Genomic DNA, 24,006 nt, shown 5'->3' with positions numbered 1-24,006 from the left:
CTGATATATCACTGTATATGAACTATACTAGAATTAAAATTATATATATATATATACTTCTTAACTATACCACAATTAAAATTATATATATACTTCATATATAAAATAAATATATAGGGAGGAGACAAGATGGCAGAACAGCATGGAAGTTTTATGTATGTCTCATATCCATGAAATACAGCCAGACCAAAACTAAACCATCTTACACACCTAGGAAAGTGATTGGAGGATTAACACAACAATCTGAACAACCTGAACCACAGAATTCAGCCAGTACATGGCATGGAGAAGTGAAATTGGGGAGCAAGAAGCTGCAGAAGGTAGGGAACCGCTTTTGCGGGCAGAGAAAGGAGACTGTGGTGGGGTGGGGGGGAGAATATGGGAAAATTACCCTTCCCCAAAAGCAGCTGGAGAGAAAGTGGAAAATTGGAAACAGCCGCAGGGACTAAACTAAAAAGGGGGAAAGGAGAAAGGAGGGTTTAAATTCCATTAAAACTGTAAACAAGGGGAGTACAAAGGCTGCACCTCCACAGCTCAATACCTCATGGTGCTCTGGTGGGAAAGGTAATCCCCAGTAACAGAGTGGGGTCTGGGAGGTTCTCAGGCAACACAGGGAAAAGTGGTTCCACTGTTGGAAGGACATTTGGTAGAGACTGTTGATGCCACCTGGTCCCAGCAGACCCTGGAAGGTGGCCACATTTGCTGGTGCTGGGGCAAGGTCATGAAGGGTGAAGCCTGGTGCCAGATGTGTGTTGTGATTTTCCAAAATGCCTGAAATGCTGCTGCTACACTGTCTCATGAGCTTTTTCTGGAGGGAACTGGCACCTGGCCAGTCTCGGGGCACCGGAAGCAGCAGGGGCCTACAGGTCTTCCTGGGTGCAGTCGATATTTGGCCATTGCTCATTCTGCCATTGTTCATTCTGCCATTGCTCAGTGAGACCCTTCTGCAAAGGGGTGGAATGGGTCAAAGCCACAGTCCTTCAGAATTAAGGGGCTGGGGAATACAGCTATATCTGAGACAAAAATTGGGAGAGAGGTACTGCCTGGGGACTGGTCACAGAGGCTACAAAAGCGGGGAGTAGACGACAGCTGAAGACAGAGGACAGGTGTGTGGTTGTTGATCCGGGAGAACAGACTAGGTAGCTGGATGGCATCATTTTCACCACTCCCTCGCATACGCATACGCACCTATGAGCACCTCAACACTCCACCCAAGTAGGCTTGCAGCGCCATCTAGTGGTGAGCGGAGCTGTTAAACTGAGCACTGCCCACTGGGCCAACTACACTCTCAAGAACACAAGTCTCACTGACCTCTTAGTTTATGGACTATAAAGAGCTACACAGATCCACTTCTAGGGGAAAATGAACCAATTTCAGTCCTACTTCAATTTGTTAGCAGGATCATCTATTCAGTTTTCTTTCTTTTCTTTTTCTCTTTTACAATTAATTTTCTTGAGTACAGAAAGAGAAAAATTTCATCTTTATTTTTAATTTTTATTAAAAATGTTTCTTTAATTTTTATTACTATATTTTTTACATGTGTGTAATTTTTTTCAAATTCTATTTTACTTCCATCATTTTATGTTAGTTTACTACAGTGTATTCACCACTTCAAGTTTTCAAACAATTTCCTTTTTTATCTTTCTTTTCCTTTTTTTCTCTTTTTTGTTTCTTTTCTTTTTCTGGAATGCAGAAAGAAAAAAAACTTCATTTTATTTTCAACTTCTATTAAAAATATTTTCATTTAATTTTTTTTACTATATTTTTTGCTTTTATGTAATTTTTTTCAAATTTTATTTTACTTCCATCATTTTATTTTAGTCTGCTACAGTGTATTCACTTTTTCAAATTTTCAAATGATTTCTTTTTTTCTCTATTAAAATCATTTTTCTCTTTTTCATTTCTTTTCTTTTTTCTTAAACACAGAAAAAGAAAAAGTTCATATTTCTTTTTAATTTTTCTTAAAAATATTTTTCTTTATTTTGTCTACTATATTCTTTACTTTCATGTATATTTTTTCAAATTCTATTTTACCCCCATCATCTCATTTTAATTTACTTCAATGTATTCATTTTTTCAAATTGTCAAATGATTTCCTTTTTTTTCTTCCACCCACCTTTTTTTCTCTTACCTGTCAAACTACTTTCAACACCCAGACCAAAACACACCGAGGATCTAGCATCATCTATTTGATTTGTGTATGTGTGTGTGTGTTTAATTTTTAATTTTGATACTTTTTAAAATTTCTTTAATTTCAATTTTTCTACCTCATTAATTACTTTTCTCCCTTCAAAATTAGAAAATGAAGGAATTCACCCCAAAAGAAAGAGCACAAATAGACGACAGCCAGAGATTTAACTAACAGTGAATAAAGCAAGATGTCTGAACCAGAATTTAGAATCACAATAATAAGAATACTAGCTGGAGTCTAAATTAGATTAGAATCCCTTTCTGCAGAGATAAAAGAAGTAAAAAAATAGCCAGAATGACATTAAAAATGCTATAACTGAGCTGTAATCATGGATGGTTGCAACAGCGGCAAGGATAGATGAAGCAGAACAATCAGTGATATAGAGGAAAACTTACAGAGAATAATGAAACAGAAAAAAAGAGGGAGATCAGGGCAAAAGAGCACAATTTAAAAATTAGAGAAATCAGTGACTCATTAAAAAGGAACAACATCAGAATAATAGGGATCCCAGAAAAGGAAGAGAGAGAAATAGAGGTAGAAAGGGTATGTGAGCAAATCATAGCAGAAAACATTCCTAATCTGGGGAAAGACACAGAGAGCAAAGTCAAGGAAGCACAGAGAACCCCCATTAGATTCAATAAAAACCGACCATCAATAAGGCATATCATAATCAAATTCACAAAACACTCAGGCAAGGAGAGAATCATGAAAGCAGCAAGGGAAAAAAGTCCCTAACCTACAAGGGAAGACAGATCAGGTTTGCAGCAGACCTATCCACAGAAACTTGGCAGTCCAGAAAGGAGTGGCGGTATACATTCAGTGTCCTGAATCAGAAAAATATGCAACCAAGAATTCTTTATCCAGCAAGGCTGTCATTCAAAAGAGAAGGGGAGATAAAAAGTTTCCCAGACAAACAAAAATTAAAGGAGTTTGTGACCACTAAACTATCCCTGAAAGAAATTTTAAGGTGGACTCTCTGAGGGGAGAAACAATGAATATATATATATATATATATATATATATATATATATATACAAATAAACACCAAAAGCAACAAAGATTAGAAAGGACCAGAGAACACCACCAGAAACTCCAACTCTACAAGCATCATAATGGCAATAAATTCATATCTTTCAGTACTCACTCCAAATGTCCACGGACTCAATGTTCCAATCAAAAGACATAGGGTAACAGAATGGATAAGAGAACAAAATCCATCTATATGCTGTTTACAAGAGACCCACTTTAGACCTAAAGACACCTTCAGATTGAAAAAAGGGGATGGAGAACCATCTATCATGTTAATGGTCAACAAAAGAAGGCTGGAGTAGCCATACTTATATCAGACCATCTAGACTTTAAAATAAAGACTGTATCAAGAGATGCAGAAGGGCATTATATCATAATCAAGGGGTCTATCCACCAAGAAGACCTAACAATTGTAAACATTTATGAACCAAATGTGGCACCACCCGAATATATAAATCAATTAATCACACACATAAAGGAACTCATCGATAGTAATACTATAATAGTAGGAGACATCAACACCTCACTCACAGAAATGAGCAGACCATCTAATCAAAAAATCAACAAGGAAACAATGACTTTGAATGACACACTGGACCAGATGGACTTAACAGATATATTCAGAACATTTCATCCTAAAGTAGCAGAATATACATTCTTCTCCAGTGCACCTGGAACATTCTCCAGAATAGACCATACACTGGGAAACAAGTCAGCCCTAAGTAAGTACAAAAAGATCGAGATCATACCGTGCATATTTTCAGACCACAATCCTATGAAACTTGTAATCAACCACAAGAAAAAATTTGGAAAAGTAACAAATACTTGGAGACTGAAGAACATCCTACTAAAGAATTAATGGGTTAACCAAGCAGTTAAATAAGAAATTAGAAAGTATATGGAAGTCAATGAAAATGATAACACCACAACCCAAAACTTCTGGGATGCAGCAAAGGTGGTCATAGGAGGGAAGTATATAGCAATCCAGGCCTTCCTAAAGAAGAAAGAAAGATCTTAGATACCCAACCTAACCTTACGCCATAAGGAGCTAGAAAAGAACAGCAAATAAAACCCCAAACCAGCAGAAGACAGGAAATAACAAAGATTAGAGCAGAAATTGATGCTATAAAAACAAACAGACAAACAAACAAAAACAGTAGAACACATCAATGAAACCAGAAGCTGGTTCCTTGAAAAAAATTAACAAAATTGATAAACCACTAGCCAGTTTGATCAAGAAGGAAAAGGAAAGGACCCGAATAAATAAAATCAAGAATGAAAAATCAAGAATGAAATCAAAACTGAAACAGGAAGAAATAGAAAATTGGAACAGACCCATAACCAGTAAGGAAATCGAATTAGTAATCAAAAATCTGCCAAAACACAAGAGTCCAGGGCCAGATGGCTTTCCAGGGGAATTCTACCAAACATGTAAGGAAGAATTAACACCTATTACCTTGAAGCTGTTCCAAAAAATAGAAATGGAAGGAAAACATCCAAACTCTTTCTATGAAGCCAGCATTATCTTGATTCCAAAACCAGACAGATACCCCACTAAAAAAGAGAACTATAGACCAACTTCCCTGATGAACATGGATGCAAAAATTCTCAACAAGGTATTAGCCAACCAGATCCAACAATACATTAAAAAAATTATTCACCACAAGCAAGTGGGATTTATACCTGGGATGCAGAATTGGTACAATATCCACAAAACAATTAACATGATTCATCACATTATTAAAGAAAGGACAAGAACTATATGATCCTCTCAATAAATGCAGAGAAAGCATTTGACAAAATACAGCATCTTTTTCTTAATAAAAACCCTCAAGAAAGTAGGGATAGAAGAAGCATACCTCGAGATCATAAAAGCCATATACATACAACCCAACACTAATATCATCCTCAGTGGGGAAAAACTGAGAGCTTTCCCCCTCAGGTCAGGAACAAGACAGGGATATCCACTCTTGCCACTGTTATTTAACATACTATTGGAAGTCTTAGCCTCTGCAATCACACAACACAAAGAAATAAAAGGCATCCAAATCGGCCAGAAGGAGGTCAAACTTTCACTCTTCACAGATGACATGATACTCTATATGGAAAACCCCAAAGATTCCAACAAAAAACTGCTAGAATTGACTCATGAATTCAGCAAAGTTGCAGGATTTAAAATCAATGCACAGAAATCGGCTGCATTCCTTTACACCAACAATGAAGCAACAGAAAGAGAAATCAAGGAATTGACCCCATTTACAGCTCCACAAAAAACCATAAAATACCTAGGAATAAATCTAACCAAATAGATGAAAAATCTATACACTGAAAAGTATAGAAAACTTATGAAAGGAATTGAAGAAGACACAAAAAGTGGAAAAAGATTCCATGCTCCTGGATAGGAAGAACAAATATTGTTAAAATGTTGATACTACCCAAAGCAATATACATATTCGATGCAATCCCTATCAAACTAACACCAGCATTCTTCACAGAGCTAGAACAAATAATCCTAAAATTTGTATGGAACCATAAAAGACCCCAAGTAGCCAAAGCGATCTTGAAAAAGAAAACCAAAGCAGGAGGCATCACAATCCCAGACTTCAAGCTATACTACAAAGCTGTCATCATGAAGACAGTATGGTAGTGGCACAAGAACAGACACTCAGATCAATGGAACACAATAGAGAACCCAGAAATGGACCCACAAACGTATGGCCAACTAATCTTGGACACAGCAGGAAAGAATAACCATGGAATAAAGACAGTCTCTTCAGCAAGTGGTGCTGGGAAAACTGGACAGCGACATGCAGAAGAATGAACCTCGACCACTTTCTTACACCATCCATAAAAAATAAATTCAAAATGTATGAAAGACCTCAGTGTAATACAGGAAGCCATCAAAATCCTCGAGCAGAAAGCAGGCAAAAATCTCTTTGATCTTGGCCACAGCAACTTCTTACTCAACACATCTCCAGAGGCAAGGGAAACAAAAGCAAAAATGAACTACTAGGACCTCATCAAAATAAAAAGCTTCTGCACAGTGAAGGAAACAATCAGCAAAACTAAAAGGCAACTGACAGAACGGGAGAAGATATTTGCAAATGACAGATCAGATAAAGGGTTAGTATCCCAATTCTATAAAGAACTTATCAAACTCAACACCCCCCAAAAAATAATCCAGTGAAGAAATGGGCAAAAGACATGAGTAGACACTTCTCCAAAGAAGACATCCAGATGGCCAACCAACACATGAAAAAATACTCAACATCACTCATCATCAGGGAAATACAAAACAAAACCACACTGAGATGCCACCTTACACCTGTCAGAATGGCTAACAGTAACAACTCAGGCAACTACAGATGTTGGCGAGGATGGGGAGAAAGAGGATCTGTTTTGCATTGTTGGTGGGAATGCAAACTGGTGCAGCCACTCTGGAAAACAGTATGGAGGTTCCTCAAAAACTAAAAATAGAACTACCCTATGACCCAGCAATTGCACTACTAGGCATTTATCTGCGGGATACAGGTGTGCTGTTTTGAAGGGACACATGCACCCCTGTGTTTATAGCTGCACTACCAACAATAGCCAAAGTATGGAAAGAGCCCCAATGTCCATCAACTGATGAATGGATAAAGAAGATGTGGTATATATATATATATATATATATATATATATATACATATATACATATACATGTACATATGTACATATACATATATATGTATGTATGTGTGTGTATATATATATATATATATATATATATATAAGTAATACTCGGCAATCAAAAAGGATGAAATGTTGCCATTGCAACTATGTGGATGGAAGTGGAGGGTATTATGTTAAGTGAAATTAGTCATTCAGAGAAAGACAAAAATCTTATGACTTCACTCATATGAGGACTTTAAGAGAAAAAACAGATGAACATAAGGGAAGGGAAACAAAATAATATAAAAACAGGGAGGGGGACAAAACAGAAGAGACTCATAAATATGAAGAACAAACTGAGGGTTACGGGAGTGGTTGTGGGAGGGGGAGATGGGCTAAATGGGTAAGGGGCACTATGGAATCTACTCCTGAAATCATTGTTGCACTATATGCTAATTAACTTGGATGTAAATTTTAAAAAATAAAATTTAAAAAATTAAATTAAATTAAGTTAAATTAAAATATATTAAACACATAAGTGTATTTTTATATATACATATATAAAGACCTACAATTTGTATCATGAATGCCAAATTAAAGAATCATTTTTGACTTGAAGATTTTCCCAATGTTTAACTTTTTTGTGAAAATTTATTTATGTAAAATATGGTGCAAAAAGAACATAAACTAGAAAACATCTTTAAAAGTAAGAGGAGGAGATTGGATGGTTAAATTATAAACTTAGACTCTGTGATGTTAAAAGAGATGCATAAGAAAGAGGGTTTAAAAGTAAAATTTGCCTATCATGTAATTTGTTGGAACAATTGACTAAGATATAGCTACTAAATGAAGAGAGGTGTTTATTCAAGCTCAACAATTGTGTTGTATTTCATATTTCATAAATGTATTGGTAAGTATTCCCAAGGACAATCCACTTTGATCAGCCATCCCCCAATCAAATACCAATGGACAGAAAAGTTTCATCCCTCTCTCACCAGAATAGGCCTTGAAATGTTAGCTTCAGAACCTTTGCACCTTCTGCTCTCTCTGCCTAAAACATTCCTGCCCAATATGTAGGGTGCATGCTCACTCATTTTATTCAGGCTCAAATGTCACCTTATCAGAAAATCCTTTCTTTACAATCCTAATTGAAAGAACATCCCAAAGTCATTTTCATTTTGTTTTCTCTGCTTTATTTTTCTAATAGCACTTATTTCATATGACTTGTAATTTACTTGTTTATTTTTTTATAATCTGTCTTCCTCAATTATAATGAAGGTGTCATTTTGTTTTGTTCTTTATTGCATTTCTGTCCTATAACAAAATCTAGCAAATTTTATCAATAGGAATTGTTAATTAATAAATTAATAACCTTGAATTTCATAGGTTGTATTTAGGTACAAGTTACATTCAAATTTACACAACATATAAGTTAAATGGATTGATGAGATTCTTGCATGTGAATGCCCCTGAATGCCTAGCTCCTCTCAACCAGTCATAAATACAGTTAATCTTATAAAAGTCCAGGCTTCATGATCCTTTCTCTCCCTCTGGCTTAGATAACAGGCCATGTAGTACTCCGGCTCCTACCATTGTTGTTACTCAAAGAACTGCTATCTGTCTTGCTGAGTGAGAAATCTTTGAGTACCATAGGCTGTTAAGATGACTCATTCATCCCATTCTCCCATAATTTTGCCATCAGCTTAAGGTTGCATTCTAACTAAATTATTTAGACAAGTTTTAAGCCCTCACCATCAGATTCTATTCCATAAGTGTAGGGAAGCAAAATACATCAGTATTATAACTACATTTAAGTACACCTAGCTATATCATATTCAAACTGCAGAAACTTAAAGATAAATAAAAAAATCTTCATAGTAGTCGGGTTAAAAAATGCCTTCCCTATAGAAAAGCAAAGTTTAGAGCAAAATTTCACTTCTCAGAAATTATGCAAGCAAGAAGAGAGTGTGTTGAGAGGAAAAAAAAAACACCAACGTATAATTCAATTTTCTGTAAAATTATCCTTTAAAATTGAAGAGTAACTACACTTTCTCAGCTGAAAAAAATTGAGAGAATTTGGTTCCATCAGATCTGCCTTGAAGAAAAAATGTCAAAATAAGTTATTCACAGAGAAGGAAAGAGAAATAAGTCAAAAATTCCGTCTACATAGAGATAACATTAACATTAGAAAAGGAATAAGTGAAGGTAAAATAAAAATATTAACATTTCTTATTCCTAATTTATCTAACAGATGATAGTTTGTTCAAAATAATAATAATGTAGTCAATGACTATAGCTTATGTATAAGTGAAATGAATGATAGCATTGATACAAGGTACAGGAGGGAGGAATTAGAAATATTTTGCTATTATAAGGTAGTCGCTCTACTTGGGAAGTAGTATAATGCTATTTGAAGGTAGACTTGGGTTTGTTTAAAATGTATATTGCATACACAAGGACAACCACTAAAAAAGTAAAAAAAAAAAGAGAAAGCATAATTAATATGCTAAGAAAGAAGAGAAAATGGAATGATGTAAAATGTTCAATTAAAACCAGAGAAGGTAGAAGAAGGGTAGAAGACAAAAATAGAAACAAATAATAAGGACAAAAAAAGAAAACAGTAATGAATATGGTAAATACTAATCCAGCTATATAAATTATTATTTTTAATGTCAATGGCCTAAAATATACCAATAAAATGACAGATATTGTCAGAGTGGATCCAACTATATATTTTATACAAACAAGCCATTTTAAATATAAAGACACATGTAGGTTAAAAATAAATGGATGGAGAATTATATACCATGCTAACACTAATAGAAAGCTGGATTAGCTATATTAACTTCAGACAGGGCAGACTTCAGAGCAAGGAAAATTATTAGGGTTAAAGAGACTCATTACATAATGATAAAAGGGTCAATTATCCAAGAAGACACAACAATCCTTAATGCGTATGCTTCAAACAACACAGCATCAAAATATGTAAGGCAAAAGCTGATAGAACTGTAAGGAAAAATAAATGAATCCACTATTATAGTCATAGATTTCAAAAGATCCAGCAGGCAGAAATCAGTAAGGACATAGTTGAATTCAGTAGCATCATCAACCAACTGCATATAATTGATATGTATAGACTACTTCAACAAACAACAGCAGAATACACATTTTTCTCAAGCTCACATGTAACATTCACTAAAAGAGACCAGATTCAGGGCCATAACATACACCTCAACAAATTTAGAAAAAGAGAAATTGTATAATGTCAGCTGTCATATCATAATGGATTTAAAGGAGAACTAAACAGAAAGATAGCTGAAAAATCGCAAAATACTTGAAGATTTAAAAATACATGTGTCAAAAAAGAACTAAGAGGGGCGCCTGGGTGGCGCAGTCGGTTAAGCGTCCGACTTCAGCCAGGTCACGATCTCGCGGTCCGTGAGTTCGAGCCCCGCGTCGGGCTCTGGGCTGATGGCTCGGAGCCTGGAGCCTGTTTCCGATTCTGTGTCTCCCTCTCTCTCTGCCCCTCCCCCGTTCATGCTCTGTCTCTCTCTGTCCCAAAAATAAATAAACATTGAAAAAAAAAAACTAAAAAAGAACTAAGAAAAATTTTAAATATTTTTTTAAATATTTCAAACTAAATGAAAATGAAAATACAACTCATCAAACGAAGGATCCAGTGAATGCATTACTAAAAGGGAAATTTAGAGCACTAAATCTATATATTTTACATACCATCTTTGTGCAGCGACCATGCTTGCTAATCTTCTCTGTTCTGTTCCAATTTTACTATATGTGCTGTTGAAGCAAGCACTGAATGTCTATATTTTAAAACAATAAAAATCTGAAACCATTTTCAACGTTTATTTATTTTTGGGACAGAGAGAGACAGAGCATGAACGGGGGAGGGGCAGAGAGAGAGGGAGACACAGAATCGGAAACAGGCTCCAGGCTCCGAGCCATCAGCCCAGAGCCCGACGCGGGGCTCGAACTCCCGGACCGCGAGATCGTGACCTGGCTGAAGTTGGACGCTTAACCGACTGCGCCACCCAGGCGCCCCTGAAACCATTTTCAATAAAAATCTGAAAATCACTTTATGACTAGAAAAAGAAGAGCAAATTTAATCTAAAGAAAGAACAAAAAATAATAGTAAGAGAAATAGAAATCAATGAAACTGAAAACAGGAAATCAATAGAGAAAAATCAACACAACCAAAAGTTGATTTTTTGAAAAATTTTATAAAAACACTAAGACTCTAACCATAGAAAGTAAAAAAAAAATAGAGAAGACACAAATGTTACTAATATCAGAAATGAAAGAGGGACATCACTACAGATTTCATGGATATTAAAAGGATAATATAAAATATTATAAACAATCATATGCCCATAGATTGATAACCTTTATGAAATGAACCAATTCTTTAAAAACACAATCAGCTGAAGGAGGAGGAGTGGTGGAGTAGGAGGAGGACCCTATGTTTGCCCTCCTCCCTCAAACACAGCTAGATAAGTACCAAATCATTCTGAACACCCAAGAAATTGATCTGAAGACTGACAGAACTGCACAACCAGAGGGAGGTTGGAAACAGAGGGAGGTTCCACTGTGGAAGGTAAGAAGTGTGGACATATGATTATAGGGAGAAAAATGATTATGGGTGTTTCAGATGGGAGGGAGCCCTGGTCGTAGAGAGGAGAGAGGGAGAGAGAAAGAGCTCAGTGCACAGGAGATAAAATAAGAAACACCCTTCCCCAAAACCATTGACTAGGAAAATGAGAGTGTTTGATTATCATGAGTTTTGACAACCAGTGAACTCAAAAACGAGAGTTTTAGAAGTCCATTCCATGGTCGGTGTGGAGTCTGGTGGGCACAGTGGTGCCCCTGTGGAGGAGGGCAGAGGCTCTGGAGTGGACTGCATGATAGGAGGATCCCCTGAGACACACAAAGAGAGACATTTACTTCTTCTGTAAGTGCATCTGGAAGAGATGGCATTGCCCCACAGGGGACAAAAGATATGGAGGGTGTCATTGCACAGCCCCATTCCTTAGCATAGCGGCAGAGACACCTGCTGAGGGCAGCTAACCTGGACATTGGCTTTTTGCTGTGCTTTGCTCTAAATTATCTGGCTCTGTGTGCCAGTGGAACTGTCCTTCTTTGACAAACCTGCATCAGTCCCAACCCAGCAAGACCCTCCCACCAGAGGACCTGCTTGAGTCTGTGCAAGGCCAGGTCCCTAAAGCGGGGAGTGTTGAAGCTCAGCTGGCCTGCCTGAGATAAAATACAGGTTCCCTGCACTGCCAGGCAGGCAGATAGCCCAGAAACAGACAGGGTGAAGGATTTCTTCTTTGTTCAGAATGATTTGATATTTATCTAGCTGTTTTGACAGCCAGAAAAATATTTGACAGAGACTTGGGATACACAAGGCGAGATTATTTCCTTTTCTGCTAGGGCTTCCCAGACAACAGGGGCCACAAACTCCACTCTCTGGGGATGAGGGAAATGGCAGGTTCCATTTTTCTCCTCCACCCATTAGCACAGAGCAACTTCAGGGAACAAAACAGTACCAACAGTGGAGGCCTCAGGTGCTTACACCAAGCCCAATCAACCTGTGTTCTGCAGGTGCTTCTTTACTAGAGAAAGTGTGACTGAGAACCAGAGGAGGAGGCTCCTCCTCCAAAAGACCAGGAAAAAAAAAACCTACATGAACAAAGTCTACTGACCATAGAGTGCTGAAAATCTTCAACTCTAGTGGAAATAGGATACGGCTTCTTTTAACAAGCAGACCAGAGCACAACTAGTTAAAACTCACCACACTCTGGACAAAGTCCATATACTCCCCAATGCAGGCAAAGAGAAACTCTGCAAAGGACTGACCTGAAGGAGAGAACAGCTAAAACACAGCAGCAGAGTGCAGAAGCGTACAACAGAAACACTTCCTGAAGTTCCAGGCCCTGAATAGTATATGACTTCTTCTTAATAAAGCCATTACTCTCAGGAACATGAACCATAACAGGCATTCCTAACACAGAGAAGAAGACAGAGACCCAGAGAAAATTCAAAAATAGAGTTATTCATCTGAAAAGGAAGAAGAATAGGTCACAGCCAGAGATGTAATTGAAATAGATATAAGTAATATGTCTGATCTAGAATTTAAAGTGACAATCATAAGGATACTACCTAAGTTTGAGAATAGCATAGAAGACACCAGGGAATCAATTACCACAGATTTAAAAGACTTAAGAAGTAGTCAGGTTGAAAAAAAATGCTATAAATGAGATGCAAAATGGACTGATTATAATGACCACACGGATGCAGTAAGCAGAGGAATTAATAATTGATATAGAAGATAAAATTAGGGGAAATAATGAAGCTGAAATAAGAGGGGAAGAAAAATATAAGATCACAAATGTATATTTAGGAAACGCAGTGACCCATTAAAGGTAATAACATTCATATCACAGGAGTCCCAGAAGAAGAGAGGGGAAAAGGAGCCAAAGGTTTATTTGGGGAAATAATAGTTAAAAACTTCGATAATTTGGGGAAGGAAACAGATATCCAAATAAAGGACCCACAGATAGCTCCCATCAAAATCAACAAAAGGAGGACAACACCAAGACATATTGTAGTAAAATTTGCAAAACAGAAAAGAATTCTAAAAGCAGCAAGGGAAAAGAAATCCCTAACTTACAAGAGAAGACAAATAAGTTTAATAGCAGGCCTATTCACAGAAACTTGGCAGGCCAGGAATTGCATGATATATTCAATATGCAGAATGGGAAAAAATATGCAGCCAAGAATACTTTATACAGTAAGACTGATATTGATAACATAAGGAGAGATCAAGAGTTTCTCAGACAGGGCTGCCTGGGTGGCTCAGTCACTTAAGCGACTGACTTCAGCTCAGGTCATAATCTCACGGTTCATGATTTCAAACCTGCATCGGGCTCTATGCTGACAGCTCAGAGCCTGGTGTCTGCTTTGGATTCTGTGTCTCCCTCTCTCTCTGCCTCTCTCTGTCTCTGTCTCTGTCTCTCTCTCTCAAAAATAAATAAACATTAAAAAAATCTAGTAAAAAATAAAAAACATGTTTCTCGGACAAACAAAAAAAAGAGTTCATGACCATTAAACCTGGAAAGAAATATTTAAAGGGACTCTTTCAGTGGGAAAGAAAGAAAAAGTAATAAAGATTAGAAAGAAACAGAGAAAACCTCCAGAAACAATGACTTTACAGATAAAAAAGGGCACCACATTCATATATATCAATAATCACTGAGTGTAAATGGACTATGCTCCAATCAAAATACATAAGGTATCAGAATGGATAAAAATACAAGACCCATCTATATGATGCCTAAAAGAGGCCTATTTTAGATCTAAAGACACATGCATATAAACAGTGAGGAGATGGAGAACAATTTACCATGCTAATGGATATCAAAAGAAAGCCAGAGTAGCCGTACTTATATCAGACAAGCTAGATTTTAAACCAAAGACTAAAAAGAGATGAACAGGGGCACGACATCATAATAAAGGGGTCTATCCAACCAGAAGATCTAACAATTTTAAATACATATGCCCTCAACTTGGGAGAAACAAAATATATAAAACAATTAAAAACAAACAAAGTACATGGCGCCTGGGTGGCTCGTCAGTTAAATGTTGGACTTCAGCTCAGGTCATGATCTCACAGTTCATGGGTTCAAGCCCCACATTGGGCTCTGTGCTGACAGCTCAGAGTCTGGAGCCTGCTTCAGCTTCTGTGTTCCCCTCTGTCTGCTCCTCCCCACTCACACTCTGTCTCTCTCTCACTCTCAAAAATAAATAAAACATTTAAAAAAACAAATTAACTCTTTGATAATAATACAATAATAGTAGGGGACTTGAACACCTCACTTGAATCAATGGACAGATCTCCTAATCAGAAAATCAACAAGGAAACAATGACTTTGAATGACTCACTGGACTGGATCGACTAACAGAAATATTCAGAACATTTCATCCTAAAATAGAATAAACATTCTTTTCAAGAACACATAGGACATTCTCAACAATGCCTCACATACTGGGTCACAAATCAGGTCTCAAGTACAAAAAGATTAAGATCAGAGCATGCATATTTTCCAACCACAAACACTATAAAAGTTGAGGTAAACCACAAGAAAAAAATAATTGGAAAGACAACAAATACATTGCAGTTAAAGAACATCCTTCTAAAGAATGAATGGGTTAACAAGGAATTTAAGGAATAAATTTAAAAAAATACATAGAAACAAATAAAAATGAAAGCACAACAGTCCAAAACCTTTGGTATGTACAAAAAGCGGTCATAAGAGGGATGTATATGGCAATATAGGCCTAACTCAAGAAGCAAAAAAAATCTCAAATACACAACCTAACCTTAAACTTAAAGGGGCTAGAAAAAGAACAGTAAATCAAGACTAAAGTCAGCAGAAGAAGGGAAATAATAAAAAGCAGAACAGAAATAAATGATATAAAAACAAACAAAAAAACACTAGAACAGATCAAATAAACCAGGAATTGCTTCTTTGAAAGAACTCTAAAATTGATAAACCCCTAGCCACTCTTATCAAAAAGAAAAGAAGAAGGATCCAAATTAATAAATTCATGAAGGAGTGGTTAGAGATCATAACCAACACCAGAAAAACACAATAAATTATAAGAGAATATTATAAAAATTATATTCCAACTAATCGCACAATTTAGAAGAAATCGATAAATTCCTAGAAATATATAAACTACCAAAAATGAAACAGGAAGAAATGGAAAATTTGACAGACCAGTAACCAGCAAAGAAACTGAGTTGGTAGTCAAAGATCTCCCAAAATACAAAAGTGCAGGGTCAAATGGCTTTGAAGGGGAATTCTACCAAACATTTAAAGAAGTGTTAATACTCATTCTTCTCAAACCATTTGAAAAAGTAGAAATGGACAGAAAACCCCCAAACCCATTCTACATGGAAAGCATTACATTAATTCCAAAAATAGACAAACCCCACTAAAAAGGAGCATTACAGGCCAATATCCTTGATGAACATGGATGCAAAATTTCTAACGAGATACTAGCAAATCAAATCCAACAGTACATTAAAATAATCATTCAGCAGGATCAAGTGAGATTTATTCCTAGGCTCCAAGGGTGGTTCAATATTGACAAATCAATCAACATAAAACACCACATTAATAAAAGGATAAGAACCACATGATTCTTATCATGTAAATGTAAAAAAAAAACACATTTAACAAAATACAAAATACAAAAAAGTATGGATAAATGGAACATACCTCAACATCATAAAGGCCATATAAGAAAGACCCACAGGGGCGCCTGGGTGGCGCAGTCGGTTAAGCGTCCGACTTCAGCCAGGTCATGATCTCGCGGTCCGTGAGTTCAAGCCCCGCGTCGGGCTCTGGGCTGATGGCTCAGAGCCTGGAGCCTGTTTCTGATTCTGTGTCTCCCTCTCTCTCTGCCCCTCCCCCGTTCATGCTCTGTCTCTCTCTGTCCCAAAAATAAAGAAACGTTGAAAAAAAAATTAAAAAAAAAAAAAAAAAGAAAGACCCACAGCTAATATCATCCTCAGTGGGGAAAAACTAAAGGTTTTCCTCTTTGTTTAGGAGCAAGACAGGGATGACCACTCTCACTATAGTTATTTAACATAGTACTGGAAGTCTTAGCTTCAGCAATAAGACAACAAGAAGAAATAAAAGACATCCCAATTGGCAAGGAAGAAGTGAAACTTTCAATATTCCAAGACAACATGATACTCTATGTAGAAAACTTGAAAGACTCCACCAAAAATTTGCTAGACCTGAAACACAAATTCAGTCAAGTCAGAGGAAACAAAATTAACATACAGAAATCTGTTGAATTTCTATACACCAATAATGAAGCAGCAGAAAAAGAAACCAAGGAATCCATACCATTTAGAACTACCCCCAAAACCATACAATAACTAGGAATAATTCTAACCAAATAGGTGAAAGATCTGTTCTCTGAAAACAACAGAACACTAATGAAAGAAATTGAAGGTAACAAAAAGAAATGAAAAAATGTTCCATACTCATGGATTTGAAGAAAAAATATTGATTAAAATATGGATAAAATTTGCTACCCAAAGCAATCTACACATTTAATGCAATCCCTATGAAAATACCACCAGCATTTTTCACAGAACTAGAACAAACAATCCTAAAATGTTTTATCAATAAAAAAAAAATGGTCAAAGCAATCCTGAAAAATAAAAGAAAAGATGCAGGTATTACCATTCTGAACTTCCAGCTATATTAAAAAGTGAAACAATAAAGACAGTATGGTACTGGCACAAAAACAGACATTTAGATCAATGGAACAGAATAAAAAATCCAGAAATGGACCCACAACCATATGGTCAACTAATCTTTGACAAAGCAGAGAATATCCAATGGAAAAAAGATAGTCTCTTCAACAAATGGTGTTTGGAAAACTGGACAGCAAAATGCAAAAGAATGAAACTGGACCACTTAAACCATACACAAAAATTAATATAAAATTTAAGAAATACATAGATATTAGACAGGAATTCATTAGAATCCTGGAAGAGAACGTAGGCACCAAACTCTTTGACATCAGTCTGAACAATTTCTTACTAGACATGTCTCCTGAGGTAAGAGAAGCAAATGCAAAGATAAGTTATTGAACTTCATGAATATAAAAAATTTCTACACAGTGAAGAAAACAATCAACAAAACTAAAAGGTAACCTGTGGAATGGTAGAAGATATTTGTAAATTACATATCTGATAAAGGGTTAGTATCCAAAATCTATAAAGAACTTAGCAAACTGAATACCCAAAAACAAATAATCAAGAATTGGGCAGAAGACATGAATATATATTTTTCGCAAGAAGACATAGATGACCAACAAACACACAAAGAGATGCTCAACATCGCTCCTCACCAGGGAATTACATATCAAAACAAGGATGAGATATCACCTCACACCTGTTAGAATGGCTAAAATTAACAACACAGGAAACAACAGATTTGGGGGAGGATTGGGAAAATGGGGAACCTCTTACACTGTTGGTGGGAAGGAAAACTGGTGCAACTACTTTGAAAAACATTATGGAGGGTCCTCAAAAAGTTAAAAATATAACTTCCCTATGACCAAACAAGTGCACTACTAGGTATTTACCCAAAGAATACAAAAATACTGATTCAAAGTGGCATGTGCACTACTATCAACAGTAGCCAAGTTATGGAAAAAGGCCAGATGTCCTGACTTATGAATGGGTAAAGATGTGGCATATATATATATATATATATATATATATACACACACACACACACACACACAATGGAATATTTCTCAGCCATCAAAAAGAAAGAAGTCTTGTTATTTGTAACAATGTGGATGGAGCTAGGGTGTATTATGCTAAGCAAAATAAGTCAGACAAAGATAACTACCATATGATTTCACTCATATGTGGAATTTAAGAAACAAATCAGGCAAACATAAGGGAAGAGGGGAAAAAAAGAGACAGAAGCAAGCCATAAGAGACTCTCAACTATAGAGAACAAACTGAGGGTTGATGGAGGGGAGGTGGGCTGCAGAAGGTCTAAATAGGTGATGGGTATTAAGGAGAGCACTTGTTTTGTGGAGGACTGAATGTTATATGTAAGTGATGAATCACTAAATTCTACTCCTGAAAACAATATCACACTATATGTTAACTAAGTGGAATTTAAATTAAAATTTGGAAAAAATAAAAGAAATGGGCAAAATACATGAATAGACATTTTTTCAAAGAAAACATACAGATGCCCAACGTCACTCATCATCAGGGAAATACAAATCAAAACCACAATGAGATACAACTTCACACCTGTCAGAATGTCTAAAATGAACAACACAGAAAATAACAGATGTTGGTGAGGATGTGGAGAAAGGGAAACTCTCTTATACTGTTGGTAGGAATGCAAACTGGTAAATCCATTCTGGGAAACAGTGTGGAGATTCCTCAAAAATTTAAAAATAGAACTACCCTGTGATCCAGCAATTGCACTACTACATATTTACCCAAAGGATACAAAAATAATGTTTCGAAGGAGCACATGCACCTGGATGTTTATAGCAGCATTATCAACAATAGCCAAACTATAGAGAGAGTCCAAATGTCCATCTACTGATAAATGGATAAAAAAGAGGTGGTATAAACATTACCAGAAAACTACAGACTAACTTCTCATAATACCTCAGCAAAATATTAGCAAATCAAACTTACAACGTATAATAAGAATTTTACACCAAGAGCAGGTGGGGTTTATTCTAGGTATGGTTCAGCTTTTGATAATCAATTAATATACTCCATCACATGAATGAACCAAAGGAGAAAACTAGTTGTGTTGTATTCATACTTATGCTTTCTATATTAAATATTAAAAAAAAAAACTCAGGAAGAGGACAATGCAACTGGCCTCAGTTCCACTTTGCCACAGGAATTTAGTCTTGAACAAGATGAAAACAAGAGTCAACTGATTTTGAGAAAAAGGTGAACACTAATTGAAGGGTTCCACTATACCCTTAATTCAAAAGATAGTTGATAAAAATTTTCTTATGAACATAACTTAATTTTTAATAGTACATCAACGGAAATTTTAGAATTATGGTATTGTCCAGTGGGAAATCTATAACTCAAAGTACAGCTCATATTTCATAATACATTGTAAATTAATTATTGATTAATGAACTATAGATCTCCTTCAGGGCAATTACAGAAGATATATTAAGGTATTCTGGAATATATTTACTAGTAAATCAAACTCAGTTAAAATCAGTCAATACTCATAAATTATTATGGAATAAAAATATTCATAATGCAAATGCCACAAATTTAGTGGAGACAGAGATTTCATTTCTTTGGATCACTAATCCTTTATTTTATTTGTAAAAAGGGTGGCTAGGCTGCTTTAAGAATGAGTATGCAGGGGCACCTGGGTGGCTCAGTTTCCTCTAAATGGAGTATGCAAACTAACATTTTACTAAATGGAAACCCATTTATATACACTGCTACAGGGTCCATAGGCCTTTAGAAACAATATAAATCTGCAATTGTATTTTCCTTTCAGAATTAATCCAAAACGGCCCCTATTTAGTATCCAAACCCAATAAAAAGCAGTTGGGAAATTTTTTTGAAGTCACACTTCACATGTTTTTGAGAACTTAATATTGAATGGATCAAAATTTTTGTTAGTCACATTTGCTCTGATTCAGGTCAAATTTAAGTTTTAGTATGTTATGATTTAAGTTTCTGCTAATAGGAATATAATTTAAAAGTTCAAGTTAGGGGCACCTGGGTGGCTTAATCAGTTAAGCATCCAACTCTTGATCATGGCTCTGGTCAAGATCTCACAGTTCATGGGTTCAAGACCCACATCAGGCTCTATGCTGATAGCACAGATGGAGCCTGCTTCAGATTGTCTCTATCCCTTTCTTTTTGCTCCTCCCCTGTTCGTGTGCTCTCTCTCTCTCTCTCTCTCTCTCTCAAAATAAATAAACTTAAAATATTTTAAAATTTCAAGTTAATACAAGCTGGGAAATACAAAAATTTTCAGTATAAGTTTCTCATTATTTCTGAAATAATCTTATATTTAATCACAATTTGAAAACCTTGTTGATGAAAATTCTTGACAATTATAGAAATTAATTGCCACAACAGAGGCTAGAATTGAGAATTTAGATGTTTTTCAAAATTTAAACCCGTCATCAGATTATGAGTCACAACTCATTTACTCACTTGGCATTCCTTTAATTTAGCTCTGACAAATGATACTTTTTCCACCAAATTCCATTTGAAGAGAATTCAGGAAAAAACAGTGGTGGGAGGAAGGAACTTCTTTGGATACACATGACAAAGACAAAATGGAAACTGGTCACACATGAAATAGATAGTTTAGAAATTTCTGCAGCTGTACTTCAGTATTTTCAGACTACAAAATGATTTTGCATAATAAAATACATTTCTATACTTTTACTTGAGTCACAGAGTTAAGTATGCATATCAAGATGAATAAGTGAACCATCGAGATAAGTTTTTTTTTTCTTGGAGAGATTGAAAAAATATTGTACAGTAACCAATCAGGATATCATAATTGAAAAAAACACCTCAAGTTCTGAAAAAGCACAATTTTTTAAGTTTATTTATTTATTTTTGAGAGAGAGAGTAAATGGGGGAGGGGCAGAGAGAGAGGAAGAGCCCAACACGGGGCTCAAGCCCACAAACGATGAGATCATAACCTGAGTTGAAGTCGGATGCTTAACCAACTGAGCCACCCAGGCACCCCTGTTCTTCTTTCTTAGTACAGTAAACACGTGATAATATGCCACCATTGAAAAATTAAATGCAGGGTTAATTTCTTAGCCTGATTTTACAGAACAGTTTAACAATCTATTTACATAATCCCCTCAAAAAAGACCAAAAAAAATGAACTTAAACCATGTATTTATTACCACAATTGCAGCATAATGGTTCTTCCAGCCAAATCATCTATCAAAGGTACCAATAACTTCAAAAATGGAGTTTCATCTCCTTTTATTTTCTTGACCCATGCTCTAGTGAAAGTTCTAAGTGCCTAGCACACTAGCTGGTATACAGAAGGTATATGAAAAAAGAAAGTAGAAAAGGAAAGCTAAAATTAATCTGGATAAATCTGAAACACCCAGCAAATTTATCACAGAAATCGCAATACCATATGCGAGCTTTACATATTTACCTATGAGAGCCTAAAAAGGCAATGTTTTTATAGACACCACTAAAGCAAATAGCAACCTATAATCTCATGGATTAGGTATGAAAGTATTTCTTCCACCAATTTGATGTATGTATTTCACTGACACATATACTCTTCCTGTATATAAGGCATTGTCCTAAGGCCATTACAAATAATAACTCATTTAATTCTTAAGTTAGCCTTAGGGGTAGATACTATTATTATCATCATCCTTATTTTACAGATTAAGAAACTAAAAGACACCCAGTTTAAGCAACGTGTCCAGGATCACATACCTAGCAAATGAGTAATCTAGGGTTAGAGTCTCCTCAGTCTGGTTCCAAAGTTCATGTGTTCGACCACAACACTATACTTCTTCTAAGAATGATTTTATTGATGTTCTACAATAATTCTCCAATGACATAATTGTATCCTATAGTCTTAACAGTTTCATTTTCATAATGTAATTCAAAATACACAAGCACAACTTTTAATTAGGGTACAACTCTCATCCAGCCATATAAGTGTAAAATTTTGTTAATCTAAAAATAAAATTCTAATGAAAGTAACTTCATAGATAAGTCTTTGAGACATTTATAAATCTGTCATTCTATAAATGAGGTTTTGAGTCTCCAATGTACACTGTTATATGTAAGTCACACAATGACAACTTACATGTCTATAATCAAGATATTTGCCTGGAATGTTCTCAGTGAAATAAGTCAGAGAAAGACAAATACTGTATGATCTCACTTATATGTGGAATTTAAAAACAACAAATTCATTGAAACAAAGAATAGAATGGTGGTTACCAGGGGCTGAGGGATTGGAGAAATGGAGAAATGCTGGTCAAACGTGCAAGCTTTCAGTTATAAGATGAATAGGATTCATAGTGACTATTAACAATACTGTATTATACAGTTGAAAATGCTGAGAATAAAGCTTTAATGCTCTCACCATAACAAAAACAAAATGATAATTATGTGAGGTGAAGGATATGTTAACTAAAACTTTATTGTTGTAAACATTTCCCAATACTTTTGTGTATTAAATCATCACATTGTACACCTTAAACTTGTACATTGTGATATGTCAATTATATCTCAGTAAAGATGGAAATAATATACATTTATCTGGGACATCTGGAACACCTAAGTGTTCTTCCAAGTTTCACATGAATGACATTTCTTCTCAGTCTGCTTTTTTCTGGTCCTTTTTATCTTTCTCGGTGTATATTACTATATACTATAGAGGCTACAGAGGGAACTACATAACAGCTTTTAGTAATGGAAGAAACCCTCTTTTGTCAGAGAGGATTACTGTCACTCAGTACCAGTGGAAACAGAACCCTGAGCTCATTTGATGGTTTTTGTTTAATAGTCTAGTCTAACTTCTTCAAAAACGTAGCAGTGCAAAATGTCATAAGAAGATGTAAACACTCATGGAATTCTTTTTTGTACCTACAAACAAAATGTAAAAAGAAAACCTGTTCACTTATTGTTCCTCAAACTTTCCCTAGTTTCTGATATTCTTTTTTTTCCCCTCTCTTTTTTTTTATGAAATTTATTGACAAATTGGTTTCCATACAACACCCAGTGCTCATCCCAAAAGGTGCCCTCCTCAATACCCATCACCCACCCTCTCCTCCCTCCCACCCCCCATCAACCCTCAGTTTGTTCTCAGTTTTTAACAGTCTCTTATGCTTTGGCTCTCTCTCATTCTAACCTCTTTTTTTTTTTTCCTTCCCCTCCCCCATGGGTTCCTGTTAAGTTTCTCAGGATCCACATAAGAGTGAAACCATATGGTATCTGTCTTTCTCTGTATGGCTTATTTCACTTAGCATCACACTCTCCAGTTCCATCCACGTTGCTACAAAAGGCCATATTTCATTTTTCTCATTGCCACGTAATATTCCATTGTGTATATAAACCACAATTTCTTTATCCATTCATCAGTTGATGGACATTTAGGCTCTTTCCATAATTTGGCTATTGTTGAGAGTGCTGCTATGAACATTGGGGTACAAGTGGCTCTATGCATCAGTGCTCCTGTATCCCTTGGATAAATTCCTAGCAGTGCTATTGCTGGGTCATAGGGTAGGTCTATTTTCAATTTTCTGAGGAACCTCCACACTGCTTTCCAGAGCAGCTGCACCAATTTGCATTCCCACCAACAATGCAAGAGGGTTCCCGTTTTCAACATCCTCTCCAGCATCTATAGTCTCCTGATTTGTTCATTTTGGCCACTCTGACTGGCGTGAGGTGATACCTGAGTGTGGTTTTGATTTGTATTTCCCTGATAAGGAGTGACGCTGAACATCTTTTCATGTGCCTGTTGGCCATCCGGATGTCTTCTTTAGAGAAGTGTCTA

At 35.9% G+C, this 24,006-nt stretch overlaps 1 pseudogene; it reads right to left on the bottom strand.

Annotated features, from left to right (window-relative positions):
• Positions 1-10,571: 10,571 nt before the first annotated feature.
• On the bottom strand, positions 10,572-10,685 carry LOC122478095 (annotated as a pseudogene).
• Between the last annotated feature and the right edge of the window lie 13,321 nt (positions 10,686-24,006).

The sequence above is a fragment of the Prionailurus bengalensis genome, chromosome X (assembly GCF_016509475.1).
Source record: "Prionailurus bengalensis isolate Pbe53 chromosome X, Fcat_Pben_1.1_paternal_pri, whole genome shotgun sequence".
NCBI lineage: Eukaryota > Metazoa > Chordata > Mammalia > Carnivora > Felidae > Prionailurus > Prionailurus bengalensis.
The sequence above is the reverse complement of the archived record's forward strand: the minus strand, read 5'-3'. Positions and strand labels throughout refer to the sequence as shown.